This window comes from Tasmannia lanceolata, unplaced genomic scaffold (genome assembly GCF_043159265.1).
Source record: "Tasmannia lanceolata isolate RefF3 unplaced genomic scaffold, GAP_Taslan_0.1 ptg000006l, whole genome shotgun sequence".
In the NCBI taxonomy this organism is placed as follows: Eukaryota; Viridiplantae; Streptophyta; class Magnoliopsida; order Canellales; family Winteraceae; genus Tasmannia; species Tasmannia lanceolata.
This window is the reverse complement of record NW_027518683.1, coordinates 44,053,867-44,078,878: the sequence shown is the minus strand read 5'-3', so window position 1 is coordinate 44,078,878 and position 25,012 is coordinate 44,053,867. Positions and strand designations below refer to the sequence as shown.

The window sequence follows — 25,012 nt, the reverse complement described above, 5'->3', positions numbered from 1 at the left end:
GCAAGGTTAAGATATTTAGGTTGATTATCAATGCTAACTACTCACTCAATTCTAAGCACAAATAATCAAATAAGAGAGTGAGAGGGAGTGAGAGAAATACCAATCACACAAGTGACACAAAGATTTATAGTGGTTCGGCAAACGGCCTACTCCACTCTTCTCAAGGTCGCACTTGAGGATTTCCACTATTGAGACCTCCACGACGCCCGGCTCCAAGGCTTTTACACTCCAAGGGAATTAAATAAGGATGCCCTTCCACCTTTACAATGACTCTCCTTCTCCGCCGAGTTCTAAGCGGTTCACCCAAGGGAATTAAAAACAACGGATGCCCTTGCCACCGATCGAATAAAGAAGAAGATAAAAGCTTTGCCTCTATGTAGGCTACAATGCAAGTTGAAGCTCCAAGGATGCTCTCAAGAATAAACAAGTTTAAGCCTAAACCAATCTCAAAAGATTTTCTCAAATCAAGGCACAGAGAGTTTGGTTGGTGAGAGAATTTAACCCAAAAATAGTTCACAAATGATTTTCTAGGGTTTGTTGAAGTTGGACAATGTTCCTCTTGTGTTTTGGACCCTTGAATGGGTATATATAAAGTCCCAACTCCATGTGACCGTTTGGGGGGTAAAACAGTCAAAACTGGGTCAAAAAATCAACTAGCCGTTGCACCCCAACGGCTATATTTTTTTGAAGAAAAACATTTCTCGGAGTTCCGAGAATTCAAACAGAGCTTTTATTTTTAGAATCTGGACCATTTCTCGGAGCTCCCAGCTCGAAGCTCCGAGAATAATTCTCGGAGTTCCGAGACTGGTTTCTAGCAAACAGTGTTGAACTTGTAAAATTCATATCTCCCTATCTTGAAGTCAGTTAATTATTTAATATTTTCCCAAAACTTCGGCCGAAATTACCGAAATTTTGGCTGAAATTTCAAGTGCCATGAGAGATATTACTAGACTAATAGATAAGTCTTTAGGATTTAGAAAATATGATGTAGGTACATACATTTATAATCTTAATTCCACTCCTTTCTAATTCCAATCTTATTTTTGTTTCTAATTCTACTCATATTCTAAACAATGATTCCATCATCGGTTTCTGCTTGGACATTGGCTCCCCATGAAAGTGGAAGTACTTCGTGGAAGTTTACGAGAGTCCATGGGGATCTTGTAAAAACACAAGGATGCTTAAGGAAGTCCATGCAAACAATGGAAACTTGAGATGGAATGTCGAGAAATGCTAGAATAAGCCCAAATGCACACTTAGAAACCATGTGTTGTGCAGAGGGAGAGATGGTACCACGAGAGCTTCATGAGGAAGATATGGTTCTTCATTCTTGATTTATTTGGCATAGTTTGGACCTTTCCATTCATATAGATCATATGGTGGAGACTCGAGTCCCCATTGCTGGTTTGGAAGGAGAGATATAGAAGTATCTTCAAGAGACCCAACAGAGGAGACCGTAGTATTTAGAAAAAGATTGTATCTTGTGTGATGACTATGATAAATCATTCTTCTGAAGTTCGGAGGCTATTTGATTGTTAGAGTATGCAGCGGCCACAAGATCGATAACAAAAGCAGAAAGTAAAAGAATAATTAAAGCCACAGACAAGAACACAGAGATTTTACGTGGTTCGGCAATATGCCTACTCCACGGGGCAGCAACGGAGACTTCTTCTTCACTAATCAGAGAGAAAATTACAGAGTACACACTCACCCTCTCAAATAGAAAACAACTCAAGAACAACCCTTTACAAGAGAAGAACCCACCCCTTAGAAGAGAAAACTGTTCTACCTCTCTCACACAAGGATTTCTCACTATTTGCTCTCTCACAAAGTATTTAGCCAATAGCTTATTTTTAGAGTTATTGTATACGTGGGTTTTCAAACCTAGAAAAACTAGGCTTCACATCCTACGTGTGGCCCGCTCTCACTATTTTACAAACCGTAATAGATAGGCACAAAGGAAGAGAGTCGATGGAGAGTTGTTTCCATTTAGGAAACTAACTCCTCAACAATAGCCGTTCTCAACATTCTTCCACTTGAAGCCTAGTTTCTTCTACAGTGTAAAAAATGCTCCCACTGAATCGCTGCCCAACGTCACCATTCATCAAGTGACAACAAGCGCGAGAGAAGTTCTGCACCACACAAACTTCTCTCTAATGACGGACTTCGTCAATATATCAGCAACATTGTCATTGATGTGAATCTTTTGCATTGAGACCTTTCCATCTTCCACAACGTCACGAACAAAGTGATATTGAACATCAATGTGCTTGGTACGAGCTTGATAAACAGGATTTCTTGCCAAATGCAATGCGCTCTGACTATCACAATGAATTGTCACCTTCTTTAACTTGACCTTAAGATCTTCAAGTAACCTCCTCAGCCATATAGCTTCTTTACATGCATGCGTAGCTGCCATATATTCAGCTTCTGTCGCAGACAAAGCAACTATAGACTGCAACCTTGACATCCAACCAACCGCGCCATTGGCTAAAGAAAACACGTAAACCGTGGTCGACCTTCTTCTATCAATGTCCCCTGCATAATCAGCATCCACACAACCAACCAAATCCAAACTTTGGCCACTATAGCAAATAGAAGCCTCAGAAGTACCCTTCAAGTAGCGAAGGATCCTCTTCACAGCAGTCCAATGATCTCTCCCCGGATTTGCCATATACTTACTAACTGCTCCCACTACTTGCGCAATGTCTGGTCTGGTGCAAACCATGGCAAACATAAGACTCCCTACTGCAGACGCATTTGGTACCCGAGACATTTCTTCCTTCTCCGCTTCGGTGCCAGGAGACTGCTTGGAAGATAATCTGTAACCAATAGGAATTGGAGTACTCACTGGTTTGACGTTCTGCATATTAAAGCGGCACAGAACCCTTTCAACATAACTCTTCTGAGTTATCCAGAGTTGCTTATTCTTTCTGTCTCTAAGTGCTGTCATACCAAGTATATGATTTACTGCCCCCAAGTCCTTCATATCAAACTCCCTGGCCAACTGAGCTTTCAAAGTCACAACATTAGCTTTACTGGTTCCTGGAACTAACATGTCATCGACATAAAGTAACAAGATAATGAAACAACCATTATCCAACATACGAATATTAGCACAATGGTCAGCTTCACATATAACAAATCCGAAGCTCAAAATAAAGGAGTCAAATCGCTTATACCAACACCTCGGCACCTGTTTTAAACCGTATAGCGATTTGGTCAGCCGGATTATTTTTACTTTCTTCGACAAAGCCTTCGGGTTGAGTCATATAAATTTCTTCATTAAGATTTTTATGCAAAAAGGTTGTTTTAACATCTAACTGCTCTAATTCCAAATCAAGCACTGCCGCCATACTCAAAACAATACGAATAGTAGTGAAACGAACAACTGGAGAAAAGATTTTGTTGAAGTCAATACCTTATTTTTTAGCATACCCTTTCACTACTAATCTGGCTTTGTATCTCTCGATGTTCCCATCAGCATCTTTCTTTAAATTGTACACCCATCTGCAACCTATAGCCTTCCTCTCCTTTGGAAGTTTAACTAACTCCCAAGTCTGGTTTTTATGTAGAGCCTCAATTTCCTCTTCCATAGATACTCTCCACCAATCTGCATTTACAGACTCACAAGCTTCTTTAAAAGAAGAAGGTTCACGCTCCTTTGTAATGCAAGCATAAGCGGTAACATAATCATGTAGCCATGTAGGAGCTTTGCGGTCTCTTGCAGAACGACCTTGGTCACCTTGAGTTTCAAGTTCTGGTACATCAACATCAACATGCTCATTATCACTATCCTCCTCCTCATCTTCCTCAATGTCTGGTACATTTGGAAGATTGAGAAGATTTTCTAAAGACTCCATATCAAACATCTCTCTTGTACCCGAGTTTGGCTGCACTTTTTGCAATGAATCTTCTGTGAAGACAACATCTCGGCTAACAATAATCTTGTAGGCAGTAGGATCCCACAACCTGTACCCCTTTGTTCCTGATGCATAGCCAAGAAAAATACACTTTCTGGACCTTACGTCCAGTTTAGTTCTCTGCTCTTTAGGAATCTACACATAAGTATCACAACCAAAAGTACGTAGGAAAGAGTAATTAACAGGTGTTTCAGACCATACCTCTTCAGGAATTTTGCAATCACGTGCAGTGCTTGGAGAACGGTTCACCAAATAGCAGGTTGTGCAAACAGCCTCTGCCCAAAAAACATTGCTCTAGCCCAGCTGAACTCAACATACTCCTAGCATGATCCATGAGTGTATGGTTCATGCGCTCTGCCACCCCATTTTGATGTGGAGTACCTGGAACTGTAAACTGTAAACCACTCCCTGCATGGTGTCATATGGAATGAAGCGCCAGAATCCAAAATCCACTCAGCATAACTAATATCTGGTGGAAGAACAGACAACACTTCACCATCTTCTGAAGCACTTTCCTCAGCTAAATTTTCATGGGAATTCTTTGAACTAGACTCATAATCATGCAAATCAGATTTGGGCTTATCTTGATTCCCTTTGCGAGATTTACAATTCTTTTGCAGATGATCCTTCTTCTGGCAATTCCAATTCCGTAAATTTTTCCGCCGTTTCGATTTGAATCTTGAATTATGTTTTGTATCACCACCTCGCTCCATGGATCTTCCACTTACCATCATTGCATCACCCGAAGAGTCCGCTCCAGGTTTTCTGCGACTCTCTTCGGATAGCAATGTAGAAACTACAATCTCCATCTTGAGGTCTTTCATATTACCGAAATTCATAATCAAGCTATCCAACGAACTTGGCAAAGTACATAACAAGAGACTAGCTCTCTCTTCCTCATCAATTTTAACATCAACAACAGTCAATCTACTAATGAGGGTGTTAAATTCATTAAGGTGTTCTTCCAATGAAGACCCATCTTTCATCCTTAGGTTGTATAATTGTCTATGAAGGAAAATCCTATTTGACATAGATTTCCCTTCGTACAGATTCTTCAATTTGTCCCATAAACCTTTTGCAGTGGTTTCATCGGACACATTGAACAATACAGAATCATCAAGTGCAAGAAGTAAATCGGCCATTGCTAATTTATTTTTCTTTTGAAAAACTGCATCAGTCATATCAGTAGGCTTTTTTTCAATACTTTCAATCACGACCGCACAATCCTCTTTGACCAAAACCACGTTCATCTTCAATTTTCACAACGCGTAATTTGATCCGTTGAATTTCGGCACTTCAAATCTCGTCGAACTTGAACTAGCCATCTCAACCTGAGCAACCACGATCAACAATCAATCTTGTGTGAAGATCTGACAACCGGTATAGCTTTGATAGCAATTGTTAGAGTACGCAGCGGCCACAAGATCGATAACAAAAGCATAAATTAAGTAAAAGAATAATTAAAGCCACAGACAATAAGACAAAGATTTTACGTGGTTCGGCAATATGCCTAATCCACAGGGCAGCAACGGAGACTTCTTCTTCACTAATCAAAGAGAAAATTACAGAGTACACACTCACCCTCTCAAATAGAAAATAACTCAAGAACAACCCTTTACAAGAGACGAACCCACCCCTTTGAAGAGAAAACTGTTCTACCTCTCTCTCACACAAGGATTTCTCACTATTTGCTCTCTCACAAAGTATTTAGCCAATAGCTTATTTTTAGAGTTATTGTGTACGTGGGTTTTCAAACCTAGAAAAACTAAGCTTCACATCCTACGTGTGGCCCACTCTCACAGTTTTACAAACCGTAATAGATAGGCACAAAGGAAGAGAGTCGGTGGAGAGTTGTTTCCGTTTAGGAAACTAACTCCTCAACAATAGCCGTTCTCAACATCGATGTCTTCCATCTATTGAATGTGATTCACTTAAGTGCAATATGCTCCAATCACCAGCAGCTAGGAGGCTGCCTCCTAGCCCTATATTAGTTAAGCTAAACTTTTATGGTTCTAGCTTAATCCAAGCTTTGCTGGTAGTGGTGGACTTATTCAAAATGATGAGAGCATTATCAGATCGGCCTGTTTGGTTTTGATAGGTATGACGGATTCTAAAGATGTAGATGTCCTAGCTTTCTTGAGAGGGAGTTGGCTTGTGGATTCCTCGCTCCTTAATTCCCTAGTGGTGTAAGGGCACTCGCTCACTTCATATAATGGGTGAATGTAGGGTCGAGGTATCATTGGATATTTTTTTATGCCGGAGGAGATTGTTGATATCACCTACTAAAACCCACCCAAACTTAACCTCGATTCAAGAAATCATAAAAAATTCCCTATAGATAGAAAATGTAAATACCCGAATTACCCTCCCTCTAAAACCCACCCAATCGGTGTAGCATACAAGGAATTGAATGCTCCATTGCTTGGCATTCATACTGGCCATGGCAAGCACAAGGATGCACATCCTGACTCTTGTCCACTATTTGTATTTATGTAGTTTTGATGATTTACATGTGAACTCTGGAGCAATTTGCTTGTATAAAATCAGGTATGCACATCCCGACTCATGTCCACTCTTTATATTTATGCACTTCTTTCAATGGATAGGTAATTTCTTGTAATTTTTATTTTTTGGAATGATAGAAAAATATTATATGAAATGAATCCTATAGAAAATTAGCCGACCCTGACTAGTTTGGGACAAAGGCTTTGTTGAGTTGAGTTGAGATACAGAAATATTATCAGAGAAGAGAACATCTTTTGATTAGTGTCAGTTCATGTGTTATAGCATAAAACATTTTCTCCGATTGATTCAGACACTTATAGTACTTGATCATGGTTTGCACCATTTCATATTTTTTGTTGAATACAACCTGATTCTGTTGCATGCCACTAATTCAGCGTCTCGAGAATGTTGACCCTAAGACTATGAAGTATAAAGAGAAGCTGAATCCCTGTGTGATTTCAGTTCTATATCAAGTTCAGGAAATAGTTATAGTGAAGTGTTATTTGCATATTATATGGCTTTGTTCCATCAAAACATCATTCTGTTATGGTTTATATATTTTTTCAGGCATATTTAGCTAATGGAGTTCCTCAGAATCACATGAAAATTGCATCCTTTAGGACCTTTGGTCAAAAGGTAATCAATTTGTTAATTTTACGTTCAAGTATATTTTCCTAGTTTTATTATTGATTAAGTGCAGTTCCTCTAATTTTTCATTTCAAAATGCTCTTCAGCAGGCTGTATACAACGTGGGTGGATATTTCATAAATGCTTTTGTAATACAAAGCTAAATTTTAGGATGTTGTTTCCATCGTCCTGCTACGGTATGGTTCTTATATTAGATCCACTTTTGGAAAAAATATTATATTTGGGGCCCTTTTTTAGCACTTCTGATTAGCTGTCGATGGGCAGTTCAATTCATCACTTATTATCTTGTAAATATACTAGTAGTTGATGTTTTCTTTTGGATATGAAGTGCTTTTCTTTCCTTCAGGTTGTGCATGTACACACATTCATGCACTTCCTAAGATAATTATCATATTACCAGTATATCAGAACTTCAAAAGTGAGAAATTTCATTTTAACTCTTAAATATTTCGGATACAACATAGTGTTATTGGCTTATTCTACAACATTTTATAATATTCCCAGTGATGCTTTTTTTTTCCTAGGATATCCGCCTGCGTAGATGCTTACCAAAGGGATCTTTGACAACTTTTTAATGAGAAAAGCTCTAAGATCATGCCAGACCATATCGAGCATTAACCATTGTCCTTCTCAAATGATATGGCGGGATTGGCACCATTAGACAATCTAGCTTCACTTATATAACATTCTACTACTTCTGCATTGATGTTTTAATTTGACCCGTCGGCGGTAAATGACCAGTGTATCTGTTTCCTTCTAGCTTGCAGTCATCAAGGACTTGAGCTACTGGAAGGACCATGTGGATGCCATTGATGGTGAGAAGCATGTGTTCAAATACTGTGGTTGATGGTGCTCTTGAAAGAAAGTGAAGACTACTTCATTTGAGCTCAAATTGAAGCTTGCCCTGGTGGGGGGAGTTTATGCAAGTTCAGTGGGGAGTATGAAACTTTTGAGAGAATCCTACCAACTGAAACTACCGAGATAATGGGGAGTATTGGTTGGGATGTCGAAGGCAATTGAAGACTAACTTGTTTCAAAACCTAATTTGTATGCCTAGCTTTGGCTTCTTGTAAGAATGATGCTGCTGTATTTTTCATATATTACGCTAGTGATAGATTTTAGTAAGGCATGTCTTGATGATCTTCTATGTATTAATTTCCTTGTCTTTGTAACGTGTTCAATGTTCAAATAAGAACTTAGTTTTGCGTGTTTATTTTGATTGGAGAAAGTGAGATTTATTGCAAAAGAACATATTTTATATTCATAATATCCTAACAAAAAGTATATAAAATATGCTATGATACAATTCCTCATTAAACATTAAAAACTAAAATCAGTGGTTTTGGAATCCAAGGTTGCATCCAAAGTTCACGATGAAAAAAGATTCCGAAGTTCTAAAATTACGGGTGCAACCCGGGTTGTAGAAAATGCGAATGCCTCTTGCCTCCAGATAACCATCTTCCCTATCTTCTTGAGCTTACCTTAAAGAATTGCCCCAAGCTCGAGGCATTTCCCGAAGCCAACCTTCTTCCTGCCCTCACAATGCTGCGTATAAGTGATTGTGAAAAATTGAGGGCCCTCCCGATGCTCCCATCTCTTTTTTCAATTAGAACTTGAGTGGTGTGGTGAGAAGCTATTATGCTCGTCAGTGCCTAACCTCACCTCTCTTTGAAAGCCTAAGATCACTACCACATGGGTTGCTGAAACCCCTAACCACTCTTCAGAGGTTACAAATAAGCCAGTGTGATGATTTGAAGTGTTGGTCCACGGAAGACTGGTTGCAAGATCTACCCTCTCTCCAACATTTGGAGATCTATAGCTGTCGCAACCTAGAGTCCTTGGCAAATGGAGAGGGGGGCTTCCCATCACACTCAAAACACTAGAAATCTCTTTCTGTTCTAATCTCAAGTTCATGCCCACTCAACTGGAAAATCTCACCTGCCTCGAAGAATTGAGAATCTCAAACTGCGATCAACTCTATTCCCTGTTTCCTGATGATGAGAATAATGTTTATGGCCTCCCCACCACACTTGAAAAGTTGGAGACTTTATATTTGTCCTAAACTGGAGGAACAATGTAGAGAAGGCGGCCAAGATTGGCCCAAGATACAACACGTCCCCCACATTGTCATCCGTTAATCGTCATCCAGGGATAGGTACGATCTCACTCTCTATTTAAATATTCTACACCATTACATTGGTATTATTAAAATCTGTTTAGTTGGCTGTCTTGAATTAAACCCGGTTGGGTCCAAAATATTGTGTGCGACCCGGATAAGGCCCGTTTATAAGGGCCGTTAAAAGCAAGTTTGGGCCTGCGTTATAAAAGGGGGTTTTTAGGGCTATTTTCGAGTCTTGTCTTTCAAAGAGGGTTTTAGAGCTCAAATGAAATGGAAAAGGGTATGCTAGGGTTTCTTGGGCTATTTTGGTGCGAGACACTGATCTTCCCTTGTAATCTCTTAATCTTCTAGTGGGTTTTTCTTTCGACTCTGCAGTGGAGTAGGCTTTGCCGAACTACATAAATCTTTGTGTCTTTGTGTGATTGCTTGTGTTTGTTCTTTCATTTTGCTTTGCCATTGAAATCACAAATTGCTATCTGAGGTTTTTCACAACAAAATATCCATAATTTTAAGAAAAATTAAAAGAGTTGTACCAAGAAAGATCCTTCCGTATGAATATGTTGAAGCATTGATAGAGGCATCTGAGAAAAAAGATGTGGTTTTGATTTCAGGATTAGAATCAGTGCGAGAAGTGAGTGTATGGAATTCGCAAGTGGAAGAAGCTTCTATAATGCATATGAGATTTGGGGAATGAATCGCTGGACTATACTCAGTTTCTCTTCCTTGCCATCCACAACCTCCACAGGTAAAAATAATAAAATTAACAGTCTATTTTCCATTTCTATTATCTTCCAATTTGAGCATGTATGTTTGTCTTGTATGATTCATGTTTTATGGTGTTATTCCAAAGATAATCGATTTAGCTCGAGAATCATTAATAATAATTTCCGTTCTTAAATAGGTTTCAGAATAGAGGCTGCTTCACCTCCATCAGGACGCAGGGCAAAGCCATTCGTCCCCCAAGTGACAGCCACAGGATTACATCTACGGTCAAGATTTAATAGGTTTAAAACCCACTACAAAAGATTTTCCTTCCTCATGCTTCTCCGGGCTGGGTATTATGCAAATCAAGGTTGAAGGGCGGGGCTGAATCAAAACAACAGTCATTTATCCCTAGGGAATGTGGTGAAGAAACTCTGTTTTGGGGCTAAGCTATTACTTCTTTTTCTAGATATTATCAGGGTGATAGTGGGTGCATTCATTCCTAAGAGATGTTTAGGTGGCCAAAGCATGTATCAATGAAATAGAGTTTCATTTGTATTGTGAAAACTTGATAACATTCAAATGGAATTGTGGCATTAAATCATGTAAATATTATTATATGAACCTGAACCTTCCATGAGCTGTGAACTCATGGTCTATATTTCCCATTGCTCATTGGTTACCACAACTTCCACGGACATTTCAATTGATATAGATGATATGGTGGAGGCTTGGGTCCTCATGGCTGGTTTGGAAGGAGAGAAATAGAAGTGTCTACAAGGGAAACAACAAAGGGAGCGTAGTATCTAGCAAATGATTTTATCTTCTGTGGTGACCGAGCTTTGCTGGTAGTGGTGGACTTATTCATAATGATGAGAGCATTATCAGATAGGCCTGTTCGGTTCTGATAGGTATGACGGATTCTAAAGATGTAGATGTCCTAGCTCTCTTGAGAAGGAGTTGGGTTATGGATTCCTCCCTCCTTAATTCCCTAGTAGTGTAAGGGCACTTGCTCACTTCATATATTGGGTGAATTTAGAGTCAGGGTATCATTGGATATTTTTTGATGCTATGGAGGAGATTGTGGATATGGTGGAGGGGAATGCGATGCCCTTTGCACACATCCTCTGTTCAGCTAATAATGATGCAGATCATGCGGCTCGAACTGAGGTTGAGATGCCATTGAGGAGATTGTTTGTGTAACCCACTAAAACCCACCCAGTAGGAACTAGGAAGCATTTTAATTAATGCAGCAGAATGCACCACATGAATATCTATGGATGAAAAACTAGGGTCATGGTTCCTTCAAACACTGACCTCGCACTATATAGCAATTGACATAATTAATCTAGATGAACCAGTAGTTTACACACTGCCTTCTGCTTGATCTTGATGGAATATCCTAAACCACTATTCAGTCTCCTGATTAAAAAAAAAAGAACCAAGCAAACAATCTGGAAGGAGTGAAGTAATCACCTTTAAATATGCCCATGTTTTATTATTATTATTTAGTTGTTTATCAATTCCAACTTTGCCTCAAATCTACAGCTGCAATTGTATTCCCGTTCAAAATATAAAAGCTGCATTCTCCTCTGGGGAACCCATCATCACAGAATGAAAATTAACATATAAAAACAGGGAAAACCTGCATCAGACTCTGGGCAAAATCTCAGTTTTAATGTAAAGCCCCCCCATCCCTAAACCCAAACCATAATTGGGATAATCTCATTCTTGAACAGTGCCATTTGATGCTGCACTGTCCATGGGTTCGGCTTCAGCGGACTCGTCTCTCACATCGCCTTTCTTACCTGCAATGGGGGTCAAATGCACCGATGAGATCTACAGGAGAATCTTACCAGTAAATACAATGAAAGTTTTTATGGCAGGCAAACAGAAAGTAGAGGGTGCACACCTTTTTTCTTCTTTCCCCCGCCTTTCTTCTTCGTCTTTGTGCCCAGAGCTAACCAAGCCTTGATTTCAGGGTCATCATCGATCGCCTTTGTAGGTTGCAACTCCTGCAAAGCATGGGATGTGATCCTGTCTGATCCGTTCGGCATTAACAAAACTGTGAACTTTATATGAGCAACAAGGTCTCCTGTAATCACCAGACTATTCAACTGATGATACACATAAATTTCCAGACATTCACGCATATAACACGGAAAAGCTACAACCCTCTTTGGATTGCAGGAATTTTTGGGAAAATTTTGAAAATGAAAAATATTTCAAAATTTTGTCACTTTTTTTTAATGGTAAATTTTGTCACCTTTTTTACATGTAAAAAAAACGATAACTTTTTCTTTGAATGATAAAGAAGTTTATTAGTTTGGAGAAGGGAGAAAATACAGAATGAGATCCTCACGGAGGCAGAAAATTGAAGAGGTCAAGAGACTCGCGTTGAACTCCTAATAAAAAACGATAACTTGAACCAAACCTATTCAATTTTTTTTAGAGGAACCTTCAATTTATGATAATATCCCTCTAAATTAACTATAATCACATCATTTCCCTATAAATCATGAAAAGAAGAAAAAAATTCCATCAGAAATGTTTTTCTTGCAATCCAAACAGGGCCTAAAATACAATTTTCATTTAACGGAGCATAAAAAACATTGTTTAACAGACCAATAAACAAATAAAGCATCGGACTCGAAGTGAACTGAACACTTACCGGGCTTTTCATGCAGAACTGGATATGGTTGCTAGAGATCGTGATTCATACATTCAACTAGTCCCAGCTGGGCACGCTTCTCTTCCAGCGCCCTGTTAAAAAACACACAAGATTATTATTGTCGAGAAATTTTCAAGAATTATTAAGACACTTAAATATTTACTCAAATAAAAATGTTAAGGAGCTGACAAACCTTGCGGTAAATGGCATAATCGGAAATTTCTGACTTATTTCACTGAAGATGAACCTTGATGACATCATTTTCAAGTGATAATTTTTGTCGACGGCTCTTCTATAGATGGTTGTCTGCCTCTCATCCAACAGCTTAGGCTGCATTTTAAAGCATGTAGCAGTTGAAATTCCACAGCAATAGACTCCAACATGGAATTTGACAGTTTCAATTGAGGAAATATCGGTTAAGGAATTTGTCCTCACCTTGCCTTCGCCTGTGCTGGTAACTATATCAATGGCATAGACTTCATTCTCCTCGAATTCTACATCATCAACTTTGGTCTCGGGGTTGGTTACGCTCAGTATGACCTTGTTCCCATCAATAACAAACTGTTTAAGCTGATGGCTGTGGACACCTTCAACAATTTTTCAATCGTAGGCAGCAGCAACTTTTTGAATAGCTTCTGTTACATATAGGGTTTGTGAGTAAATGTAACTAATTATAAAACTTAAAAAAAAATAACACAGGAAGAGAGTATGATGTATTCTTTTTTTGAAATTATAATAGATATCTAACAGATGCTCAGAGCCACAGACTCTGGAATCAAATCAAGATAAAACACCAGCCAAGACACAAACAAGTACAAAAGACTAAGTTATGAAATGAAGTGGTGTTTCCAACATAAATATTTGAGTTATGTTTCTACCACAAATCAAATGGATATATCTAACAGATGCTAAGAAAGGAATGAGAAATGTAATTTATTAAAGTAACTTGGCGCTTAACAATCCAAAGCACATATTGCTAGGATACGTCTTTTTTAAAGTTTTACGACAGAGATCTATTTTTCTATGCACTCATCATATTACGCAATCATCGTTGATTTTTCAGCACTCATTCTTTGGACCGTTCTGTGACGAAAACAATGGGTTCTTCACTTTTTTAAACATAGTTTAAGGCAATAAATGACTTCAATGTGAGAAGCATTCAAGAACACCACCAAAAGGGCTACCAGTAACATTGAACTTAGGTCTACAGCAAGAATGGGGCATCGGTCGAAAGTAACTTTCATTTGGAACTTAACTAAATATGGACAGGCAAAGCCCTGGACTTCAATTTTTGAAGTAATATAGAAGAAGTCCCAACATTCATCTCTGATGTAAACAAACTTCAATCAGAAAATTTAACACCGGTCTTCAATAAATAAACCAGTGAAGCCCTGACCTTCAATTTTTTAAACAAATCAATTAAAATCTTTCACTAGCAAATTAACCAAAAATGTAATCCTCGAACTACACAGATTTCTTCCCATGTCTACAGTTTATCTAGTCTCAAGCAAAGACAAAAATGCATAGAACTAGTTCTAAACAAAGTGACACATAATGCTGAGCTCGTTGGCTAAGTTTGTAGACTAACTCTACAACTATTACTTTGTGCTCAAGTGCCAATCAGTAGGCAATAATAGCTTTCTTGATACCATTAAAAAAAAGCTTTCACAAATAGCAACTTAATACCTTCCATAATGAAGAAGAAATACAAGCACAAAACATTTAAAAGAGTAAAACAACTATAGAGAAGTCTCTGTCATAAAAAAAATTATGGCAAATCGGGTAGAGGGGGTCGGGTTTCCAAAGACCCTACCCTACCAGAGAAACTACACCGGGTCGGTTGAGTTTTTTTATGGGAAAACCAAAGATTCATAAAACTGACCCTACCTGGGATAGTTTCTCCTGTGGTTAGGTTGAGTCGGTTTTTTCACCAACACTCATTTTACCTTGAAAATACCTAACATGAATGATGTGCCATTAAGCAATAGCGTAAGCAAAGATTCAAATAACAGCTTCGGATTTGGAAATGCTTCTCTTGTGAAGAGATATTTGATAGGGGTGTCAACGGATCCACTTCGGGTTGGATCCACCCATGTTACAGTCACGATCCATTCAAATTCCTTATCGGTCTGGTCGGAGTCGGATTGTTCTTCAGATCCTACCTTCCACGTCATGATCACGATCCATTTTAATTCGGACCGTCCATCGGAGTGTCCTATTATGTCCCTCTAAGCTAAGTAAACAATTAATTTTTTTAAAAGGAGATAGAATGGCAGTCCACTATTAGTGTCTCTATCCATTTTCTTCAACTAAATTAAAAATTTATCTATGTTTAATCTATGTGTGTAATAATGCTTGCAAACAATAAAACTAATCAAAATTACATACACAAATATAATGTATAACTATTATCAAAGAATATAATGCATAAAGAACAAAACCCCTCTCTCTTTTCCTTCGTGAAAGTATGAAATGAAACGACTGAAATGAGTGAAATCCCATTCCCATCCGATTCATTAAGTGATAAGAGAGATTTTGAGCAAAATACCCTTCATAGAACGGTTAGCATTAACAAAATTTGGAGGGTATTTTTGTAAACCATTTCGGATCGTGACTATCCAATGGGCATCTGTGGTGTGCCCATACACAATTCAAAAAATTTTGGATCCCAGATTTGATGATCCGAAATATGCCCATGGATCCTATTCATATGTTTAGATCCCGTTCATTAATGTTCGAATTCGGACGATCCATCGGACAGTCTGGATCCATTGACGCCCCTAATATTTGATACAACTAGGGCCCGTTTGGATGCTGGGAAGATTTTGATTTGGATTTCTCACATTTGCATTGCTTTTTGTGTTGTGATTTGGGTCCAGATCAAATCCTTGAATTTCCAAATTAGTTAATAAGAGTGAAAAAAAATCAAATTTCCAAATATACTGTGGAAATAAGTAATTGGAAATCCACAGATCTGGCAGTTTCCTTCACCGTCTTTGCTCCTCAACCACTTCCCGGCAATAGGAAGTTCCCCCTTTCCTCTCTGTCTTCCCAACATGAGTTGGCAGATCTATTCATTCTGTATTCAAAACTCAATTCCAAATCCAAATACAGAATATGAGGCAACCAAACAGGCCCCTAACGGTTTTCACTTTGTGGGATTTGAATGAATGAAGGAGATTAAAGGAGGAAATTGAGGGGCGTCAAACGCCAGGTGAGTTGTGTAATAAGAGAGGAGTATTAGGGCTTTATCTTTTATGTTTCAACGAAGAACTGGGAAAATTTTTTTATGTTACAAGGCTCCGGTCGTTTTTTGCATTTGTATTCTTTAAACCCAACCTGACTCAAGTTTGGGTCGGTTCTTTTTTCTTTTTTTTTTGAAGAGGTAACGAATTATATTGCAAAATCAAGAGCAATACAGAGGGACAGGGCGTCCCCAGGAGAAGCGAAGGCCATTAGTAGTTCTCCGCCTATGAGTCAGCACCGGATGGATTGTGGAGACTAAATCCCTGACCTCATCAATCTTAGACACAAGCCGCCATGGACCACAGCTCTTCGTCATAGCCCAATCCACAGTATCGGAGGAGTCCCCTTTGACAATGAGTGGCCCAAACCCATGATCAACATATTCCTGTGGCCCAAAAGGGAGGGCTGACACCTCCGCCTCATTCACATCACAGGCACCAATAGGCCCAGAGAAGGTCATGCGAGTAACACCATTATGGTCTCGAATCACACCACCAATACCCGCCCTACCTGGATTGCCCCTTGAGCTCCCATCGAAGTTGAATTTAAACGAGCCCTCCGGTGGGGGATTCCAAGTAGGAGATAACCGGGTAACGGACCTTTTTTCCGCAAATACTGCAAGCCAATTCCGGAGGAGGTCCCCAGGTAAATACGGAATACTGCCTTTGGTCGTACACCATTTTATGATAGTTAGCTTAATGTCTAAGATGATATTGAACCAGACGTGAGGGGGAGTATTAAAGTATAAAAGATTAAATAAAACCTTCTCCAACAACTTAAGCTTTTGGAGTAACCGGTAAGTTTCACATACCAGTTACTCCAAAAGCTTAAGCTGTTGGAGAAGGCGTTATTTATTCTTTTATACTTTAACACTCCCCCTCACGTGTGGCCCCTCTATCTTTGGGTTGGCCTACATGTGGCACATGTGGCCTCACTTTTGGGTTTGGCCATTGCATGTGGATTTTGCTATCAAGGAGATTTGAACCCAGGCGTTTGCTCTGATACCAAGTGAAACTACCTGTTACTCCAAAAGCTTAACCCAACCCAAGACCCATGATTTCTAAACCTGACCCAGGATATTTATGGGTCGGGTCAATGCGGGTCAGGTAAATCCCGACCCATGTTGCAACCTTAATAAAAACTAACCTTTATATCTTACTGTGACATAAGGAACTTTTAAATTAATTGCAATATGTGAAAGGTCAATAGAGCAAGAGATAAGAATTCAGGGAAACCTGGTAAATGAAAAAGTGTTGATCCATTTATGATCAAGAGTTGAAGCTTATAGGACAGGGAACAGTCACCCATGGTCATTTTCAGCCATCATTGCATCAAAAAGAAAGAAACAGATGTAAATTACAAGATGGTTAACTTAAGTAATCTACTTAAACTCAAATCCACTAAGATGTCATCCTTCATTACAAGCATAGTGACAAAAACCGTTTTAAGAATTTCTTGACTGGAAATTTTTAAGAAAGTGGAAATATAAAGAAAGTGCCAATAAACCCATTTTATTTAAATGCTGAGGAAGTATCATTTTATGAAAACATCATTTTGAGAATCTCAAAGATATGTCATGGTGGGGACAAGCAACTCAATGCGTAAATGTTGGTTGCTGAGAAACAGACTAGTCGTCCATCAATAGAGTAGCCTACAGTATAGGGTGAACATTCTTTTTTGAATGGTATAGGGTGAACATTCTATAGTTGCCTAGCGTACTTCATGCTGAAATTAAGCATAATTTCTCTTGCAATAGTAGTAAAACGCCTATACGAGCAATGGCAAAAGATTTCTTAAATGCACCATATGAATTTATCCTTTCTATGGCCGCGAAGTAAGATAAGACTGTTAGTTCATCAGCACAAACCCAGAGTGAACATCAGTGGGAGCAGGTACCCTGAATTGACATTAGGAACATAAAACTAATCTCACCATCGAGGGAGCTCAAGGATTCGAACTTTAAAGTATAGTTTCAAAACTCCCTTGTGTGCACGTCGATTTCTTATGCTGCATCCGTGTTTTGCCCTACAAAGTCAATAAAAACTCCTTTGAGTCACGAATTATGACCGAGTCAACTGAGTACCCAGCCGCGTCAACCGATTACTCGACCGCATTGTGCTGAGTTGACTAGGATTTTCTTCAATGGCATTCCGCGCCGCATCCACGTGTTTAAAACACTGCTTTAAAGAACATACATTTTAAGATAGTTTGCAGCTGACAAACTTCGACATTTTCTTACTTGAACAAAACACAAAAGAAAAACTTGGGCATTTTTAGGGCTATTTGAGGCTCCACTTGCTACAGCACGAGATTAGCAACCCGTACGAAAGATTGAAGAACTAGTACAGATCTAAGAATCACAAAACTTTAAAAAAAAAAAAAAAATTAGTAAGGTGATCTCTACTAGCAACATATTTTACCTACCAAAAACTTTAAACCAACAATGTATTTTCATGCTAAAGTTATATTGGGTTTGGAGGAAGGAGCAAGCAAAGGAGTGAGGCCTCCCATACAACATCTCAAATTTTAATGAAACCTTACCAATCCACCAAATTTTTGTCACGGTGGTTAACCTTTTAACCATGCTTAGCCCTAGAGTTAATTGTTGAGTGTTTTCTGTTATCGCTGCGAAGGGGAGAGAATAAAAAGTTTTTGTTCTATTACTTTTTCCAGTGTCAGCTCCAAAGAAGGAAAAGTCTTTGCTTTCAATCGATGATGAAAACAAAGAAAAAGCCGCAACAGCAATACCATCCGCCAACTCTCTGTTTTCACATGTGTACCCTTGTGCATGTCTTTTGTTTAAAATTAAATCATTTTCAGGGAAGGACAAACAAAACAGGGTGGAAATGCTGGAACAGAGCCATAAAAAAGAAACTAATTATATAGGCCCGATCTTCTTATTTGTCCCCATTTGTTCTCTAATCAGGGAGCCTGAGATCAAGCAAATAGGACTTGAAGAGAGAAGAAAAGAACGTAGCCAGGGAGAGCTGCTGAATAAAAAACTGTTTTTAAAAAGCATTCTAGGTTGTGGAGTGTTTGAGCAGCTGAATAAAAAACGTACGACCACAGCGTTTTTGAGTTATGGCCTGCTACTTAAACCTTCACCCCTCGCTCTTATTAAATCTCGTCAAACCCGTTTAAGCTCTAGTCTGTGAAATTGACAAGAAGAGCCTCCCTCCCCTTTGCATCAAGGTATCCCCCTCTCTCCGTGTCCTCTTTTCTTCTTTTCTGTCATTTTTCTGCTATTACAGACACCCTCTCATCCCCTTTCGTTTCTCTGTTTCACTTCTCTTTCCCCACCTTTCCCATCTCAGCTTACGGCTATAAGCCTTATACAACCCTACTCTTTCTCATATTTCCTCTTGTTCTCTTCTCATATCTTCTTGGCTGAGGTCAGATCTTACTATTTGTTACATTTACTTACCCAAACTTTTCCCAGATCTTACTATTTTCACCTTCCCGTACACTCCACACCCTAGCCACCCTTAGATATTGTTTGAGCTATATGTTGTTTTGTTTCATAGAGCTATTTTTTGCAATACATTACTTGAGACTTGTTTTACTTCCATTAGCTAGCTGTTTTGATTATAGATTTGATGTATCATGTATGAAATCTGCATGGGGTGAGTTACTATTTGATGAATGAATTTCCATGATTATGATTTCCTACGAAATTCTAGCTATAATTGAATCTTAAGAGATGTTTAATTTGATTTTGGGAATACATGTTTCTGTTTTGTTGAATTAGGAAATTCTTATTTCTCCTAAATTCCTAAAAGTTCTATTGCGAACACTAGATTTGCACTAGTGATCCCTTGGCTATTCACCATTTCTTTCTTAGTTTTATTCTATCCAGACACCTATCATACCCAAACACCTATAGAGACCGAATGCATTGTGTTCGATGATAGGAGGGTTAGAACCATCCTATGTGAATGATTTTTGGGGCACAAATACATTGTGGCCCACCAAATGGGCGGTTTGGATCAACCTATAGTGTGGACTGTACAGTCCATTTTTGAAAAATACGGAGTGAATCCATCCTAAAATGTGGTGAATTTATCACTAGTTTTTCTGTGAAACAAGTGATGACCATTCACTGTCAAGGTCGACTAATTTTTGGGTCCTTGGAACGTATATTTACTTAAAATCGAGAACGTTGATCTTTTATACCATTATGATGTGATCGACATGATCGTTGTCCCCACATGGCATGCTTTTAAATAATGTAAAGACTTTTGTAGGTGGAACAATAAATGAGGCATATAGATGAAAGGCTGAGATTATCCGATTGTTGTTGTCGAGACTCAACTTTCCACCGACAAATCTGACTAACCCGCGTGGGCTTCATGACGTTTGATTAAAGTTGATACTTCTTATTCTCTCTCAACGGGGGCCTCTTGAGTTGGCCCAAACTCTTTAATAGGCCCAACTCAATTGGGCCCAGCCTTATGTAACCTGTCCCCCTTATCAATAAATCCTGGCTCCACCACTGTTTGGATCATCCTATGGTATGGGTTGTGCAGCCATTCTTGAAAAATACAGGGTGAATCCATCCTGAAATGGGATGAATTTATCTCTAGTATTTAATCTTCTTAACTCCGACGAAGATCGGTGCCGATTACAATTCCGAATGCCTTTAACCTTGGTGGCAATCTTCATCACGGAGAGTGGGCTCCGCTTCTCCGAACACTCGCCCAATATAATGTTCTTGAATAAGAAAGAAAGAACAAAAAAATCCCTCACAAGGGTTTACACACTTTGGAGAAGATGTACAAATTGAGCCTATGATCCAAATCCTAATCTTGGATGATGAGAGGCATAAATAAGCTTGATTCACTCTTGAGATATACTAATGGGTTTTTAGAGTGTTAGGATTGATAATTGGGAAGTTTGGAATGCCCATATATATAGAAAAACCAAATATGACCGTTTGAGGGGCATAGTGGTAAATCTGGCAAACTTCCAAACGACTATTTTTCTTCCCGTTATAGTGGTCTCGGAGTTCCGGGAATACAAACAGAAGTTGAAAAATTTCTACTGGACCAATTCTCGGAGCTCCGAGGAATCTCTCGGAGTTCCGAGAAGCCTATCAGCAGCAGATTTTCAATTCTGTTTCTTGGGCTTCCAACTTTACACCAAGTTGGGATTGTTATGAGGGTTCCAAAGTGTTGGAACATCACAAGGACAATCTCTTAAACATTTAGGGTGTGTGAGATTAACTAATTTATGCCTCTAAACACCTAAACTAGGATTGGATCTTATACAAAAATGACTTTGATCTTCAATGTGACGCTTCAAGTCTTCATTATCTTGGATCTCCGATGACTTTGGCCTTCCGAATGTAGTCCAATGAGAGCTTCTTGGCCTCAATCCAAGCAATCTTCTCTTAGTACAATTAAGATCTACAACTTAGACAATAAAACACATTAGTGATATAAAATCACTTGTGTATTGGAATCATCAAAATAAGATGGAAATGCCAAGGTGGGAACCATTGGGCTTACACCATTTTTGAAAAATACGGGGTGAATCCATCCTAAAATGTGGTGAATTTAGCATTAGTTTTTCTGTGAAACAAGTGATGACCAATCACTGTCAAGGTCGACTAATTTTTGGGTCCTTGAAACGGATATTTACTTAAAATCGAGACCGTTGATCTTTTATACCATTATGATGTGATCGACATGATCGTTGCCCCCACATGGCATGCTTTTAAATAATGTAAAGACTTTTGTAGGTGGAACAATAAGTGAGGCATATAGATGAAAGGCTGAGATTATCCGATTGTCGTTGTCGAGACTCAACTTTCCAACGACAAATCTGACTAACCCGCATGGGCTTCATAACGTTTGATTAAAGTTGATACTTCTTAATCTCTCTCAAGGGAGCCCTCTTGAGTTGGCCCAAACTCCTTTATAGGCCAAACTCAATTGGGCCCAGCCTTATGTATAACCTGCCCCCCTATGTGTTACCTGCCCCTGATCAATAAATCCTGGCTCCGCCACTGTTTGGATCAAGGTTGTCAGAGCGGGAATCGAAGGCTCCCAGGGAAGAATCCTACTCAAGGTTGCCAGAGCGGGAATCGATACGGGAATCGAAGGCTCCTAGGGAAGAATCTTGCTTCCTTGATTTGGATCATCCTATGATAAGGGTTGTGCAGTACATTTTAAAAAAATACAGGGTGAATTCATCCTGAAATTGGGTGAATTTATCACTAGTTTTTGTATGAAACAAGTGATGGGCAATCACTGTCAAGGTCAAACACTTAATTTTTTGGGTCCTTCAAACGGATATTTACTTAAAATATCCGATTGTTGTTGTCCAGACTTTTGTAGGCGGAACAATAAATGAGGCATATAGATGAAGGGCTGAGATTACCCAGATTGTCGTTGTCCAGACTCAACTTTCCACCTACAAATTTGACTAACCCCCGTGGGCTTCATTACTTTTGTGTTGTCATTTTTTGAACTATCTGATCCCCCATTTTACACCAATTATATTTGGAGGTTGATATCATCCTATTGAAAAGATTTTTGGGAAATTGTCTAATCTACTTCAAGGATCAAACAAATGAATATCTTAGGTCATTCAAATAGGTGGGCCCTACTATATTTTCTTCGTACCTTTGCAAAAATAAGATGAAAGCCTGAAAGGGCGCTTCCATTGGCTGTACCTCACCAATCTTCTTCTTCTATTACAAAAGTTTTTCTCTGTTAATTTTTGGATCTTTCAAAAGGATGACGCGATCCACACCATCGTTGAAAGTCTTGAAACAACCCGCGCTTAAAGTAAAGACTTTTCAAGGCGGACAATAAATGAGACATCATAGATCAAGGGCTGAGATTATTCAATTGATTTGGCCACACCTAGGTCGTTGTCCAGACCTTACTTTCCATGCGTGGGTCTACTGATAAAGTTGACGCGTCCATGGTTCTTGTCTCTTAGTGCTCTGGCGTCATTATTTTCTCCATTGGTTCCTTCTTGGGATTTTCTTCTTGTGGTATGGCAGAAATAACACAAATATAAATATTTGTATCCCTTTTTCTTGATGCATTGTATTGCAGTCAGTATATGTTAGTAGAGGGAATACACATGCTCCCCACTTAATAATTAATATTTTTCAATATATTATACAAACTAGGCATATTACATTTTAGAGATCCAAATGTATGTATGTTTTTGTGAAAATACACAAGTATAATGGATCTGACCTATGTGGATTATCTAAACCATTCATTTGTTAGCCCTTGTATAGATAGGCCACGTCTCAAAAAATTTCACTCTAGTTGTTCGATTTATGTTGGGACATGGTCTATCTATTGCAAGATTAATAAAAGAATTTCTTAGATTAACTAGTAGGTGGGCCATACTATACATTTTTTTAGCACATGTTTTTTTTTTCCACAAAATGTACATAATTTAAAATCTCTTACTACAAACGGACTGTTCGGAAAACCATCTAATTCCCCCACTATTCTACAAGTTAAATCCTAGGCAAGTGTTTGTCTTCTCCTTATTGACTACTCATATCACTAATCTACAAGGTAATACCTGTATCCAAATAGAGCCTAAACCTAAAGTGAATGGAATTTCTAAAATTTGACTAATCGACATGAATTAGGGAAAACCTATCTTTACTTTGAGTGGGTGAGTCGGCCTGATAAATTTAACTAGCCCCCATATTGTGAGAATGAAATCCCTATCCCAAATAGAGATGGGAGAAACCTATCCTTCTTTTCTGTGTGATTCTTTGAATTACCTGAACCATCCATTTTACACCAAATATATTGGAGGGTTAAGATCATCTTGTGAAGAAGATTTTTGGGATAGTGTCTAATCCACACAGTTGAATGTATTAGATATACAAATAGGTGGTGGACCTTATGTTACTTTTTTCCGCATGTATTTCCAAGAAAATGCATGTTAAAATCATCTATTACGTAAGTTTTGGGGTCGTGATAAATTCACCCCTTCTATGATGAATGCACCTAGTATTTTTCAAAATGTGAGTCCCTCATTAGATGGGAGGGTTAGAACCATCCTATGGGAATGATTTTTGGGGCACAACCTATTTACAATGTGGCCCATCAAATGGGAGGTTTGGATCAGCCTATAGTGTGGACTGTACAGTCCATTTTTGAAAAATACGGGGTGATTCCATCCTAAAATGTGGTGAATTTATCATTAGTTTTTCTGTCAAACAAAGTGGTGGCCAATCACTGTCAAGGTCAAACACTTAATTTTTGGGTCCTTCAAACGGATATTTACCCCACACGGCATGCTTTTAATGTAAAGACTTTTCTAGGCCGAACATAAATGAGGCATATAGATGAAGGGTTGAGATTATTCTGATTGTCGTCGTCCAGACTCAACTTTCCACCGACAAATTTGACTAACCCGCGTGGGCTCATTACTTTTGATTAAGGGAAAATGACCAAATAGAAGGGGTTTCTACTGACTATGGCATGTGAAGAGGGGTGTTTTCTAAATCACCAATCAAGAGTGCATATGACTAAAATGCCCTTGATTCTCTCTCTCTCTCTCTCTCTCTCCCTATCAAATCACCTTTTTTGAAATGATTACATTTAGAATACAAATCTCAAAACCCACCTTTTTCCCTCTTCTTCTTCTTCCTCCCACCTACCAAAGAAAACTTACGTATGAAAAACCCAAAAACCTCCATTTTTGAAACCCAAAAACCTCCATTGTTAGATGCCAAAAGCTCCATTCTATTGCTGAAAACCTCATTTTTAGATGTGAAAGCCTTCCTAACCCTTCATTGCATTACACAACGCCTCCATTTACAACAACTATTGCAAAAAAACGTTATTTGAATTCTGAAATCGCAAAAATCTTCACTAGAAACCACCATTCCATTGCACAAAGCCTCCATTGAATGGAAAGGTGTATATTTCTAGCCCTCTCCCTTCTCTTTCCATTATAAGGCATGTTTATAAACTTGAATGAAAGTTTTCCATGTTAAACTATTGTCTTCCATTGCACAAAGCCTTCAATCACTATTTAATCATATTTAAATTACTTTAAACACTTTATAATCATTGTTATTTTACTGTAAACCACTAATTTCTTAAGTTAAACCACTATTTCACTACGATAAACCACTACTGAAGTGGGTGTTTATAAGTGGTTTATATAGCTTCTTTGGTTAAGAATCCTCAGTAGTGGTTTATAATC

At 38.6% G+C, this 25,012-nt stretch overlaps 1 long non-coding RNA gene and 1 pseudogene across 2 annotated transcripts; one reads left to right on the top strand and one right to left on the bottom strand.

The window, feature by feature from the left end:
* Positions 1 to 9,442: 9,442 nt before the first annotated feature.
* LOC143878627 (uncharacterized) lies at positions 9,443 to 10,565 on the top strand. The gene is made up of 3 exons (XR_013251046.1): positions 9,443 to 9,526; positions 9,807 to 9,940; positions 10,097 to 10,565. It is a non-coding gene; the product is annotated as an uncharacterized LOC143878627 (long non-coding RNA).
* An 813-nt stretch (positions 10,566 to 11,378) lies between these two features.
* LOC143879046 (ERBB-3 BINDING PROTEIN 1-like) lies at positions 11,379 to 23,589 on the bottom strand (annotated as a pseudogene). Its single transcript, XR_013251113.1, has 7 exons — positions 23,577 to 23,589; positions 15,988 to 16,477; positions 13,004 to 13,337; positions 12,762 to 12,898; positions 12,569 to 12,660; positions 11,810 to 11,992; positions 11,379 to 11,705 (listed from the first exon to the last, which is right to left on the bottom strand). The product of XR_013251113.1 is annotated as an ERBB-3 BINDING PROTEIN 1-like (transcript).
* Positions 23,590 to 25,012: the final 1,423 nt, after the last annotated feature.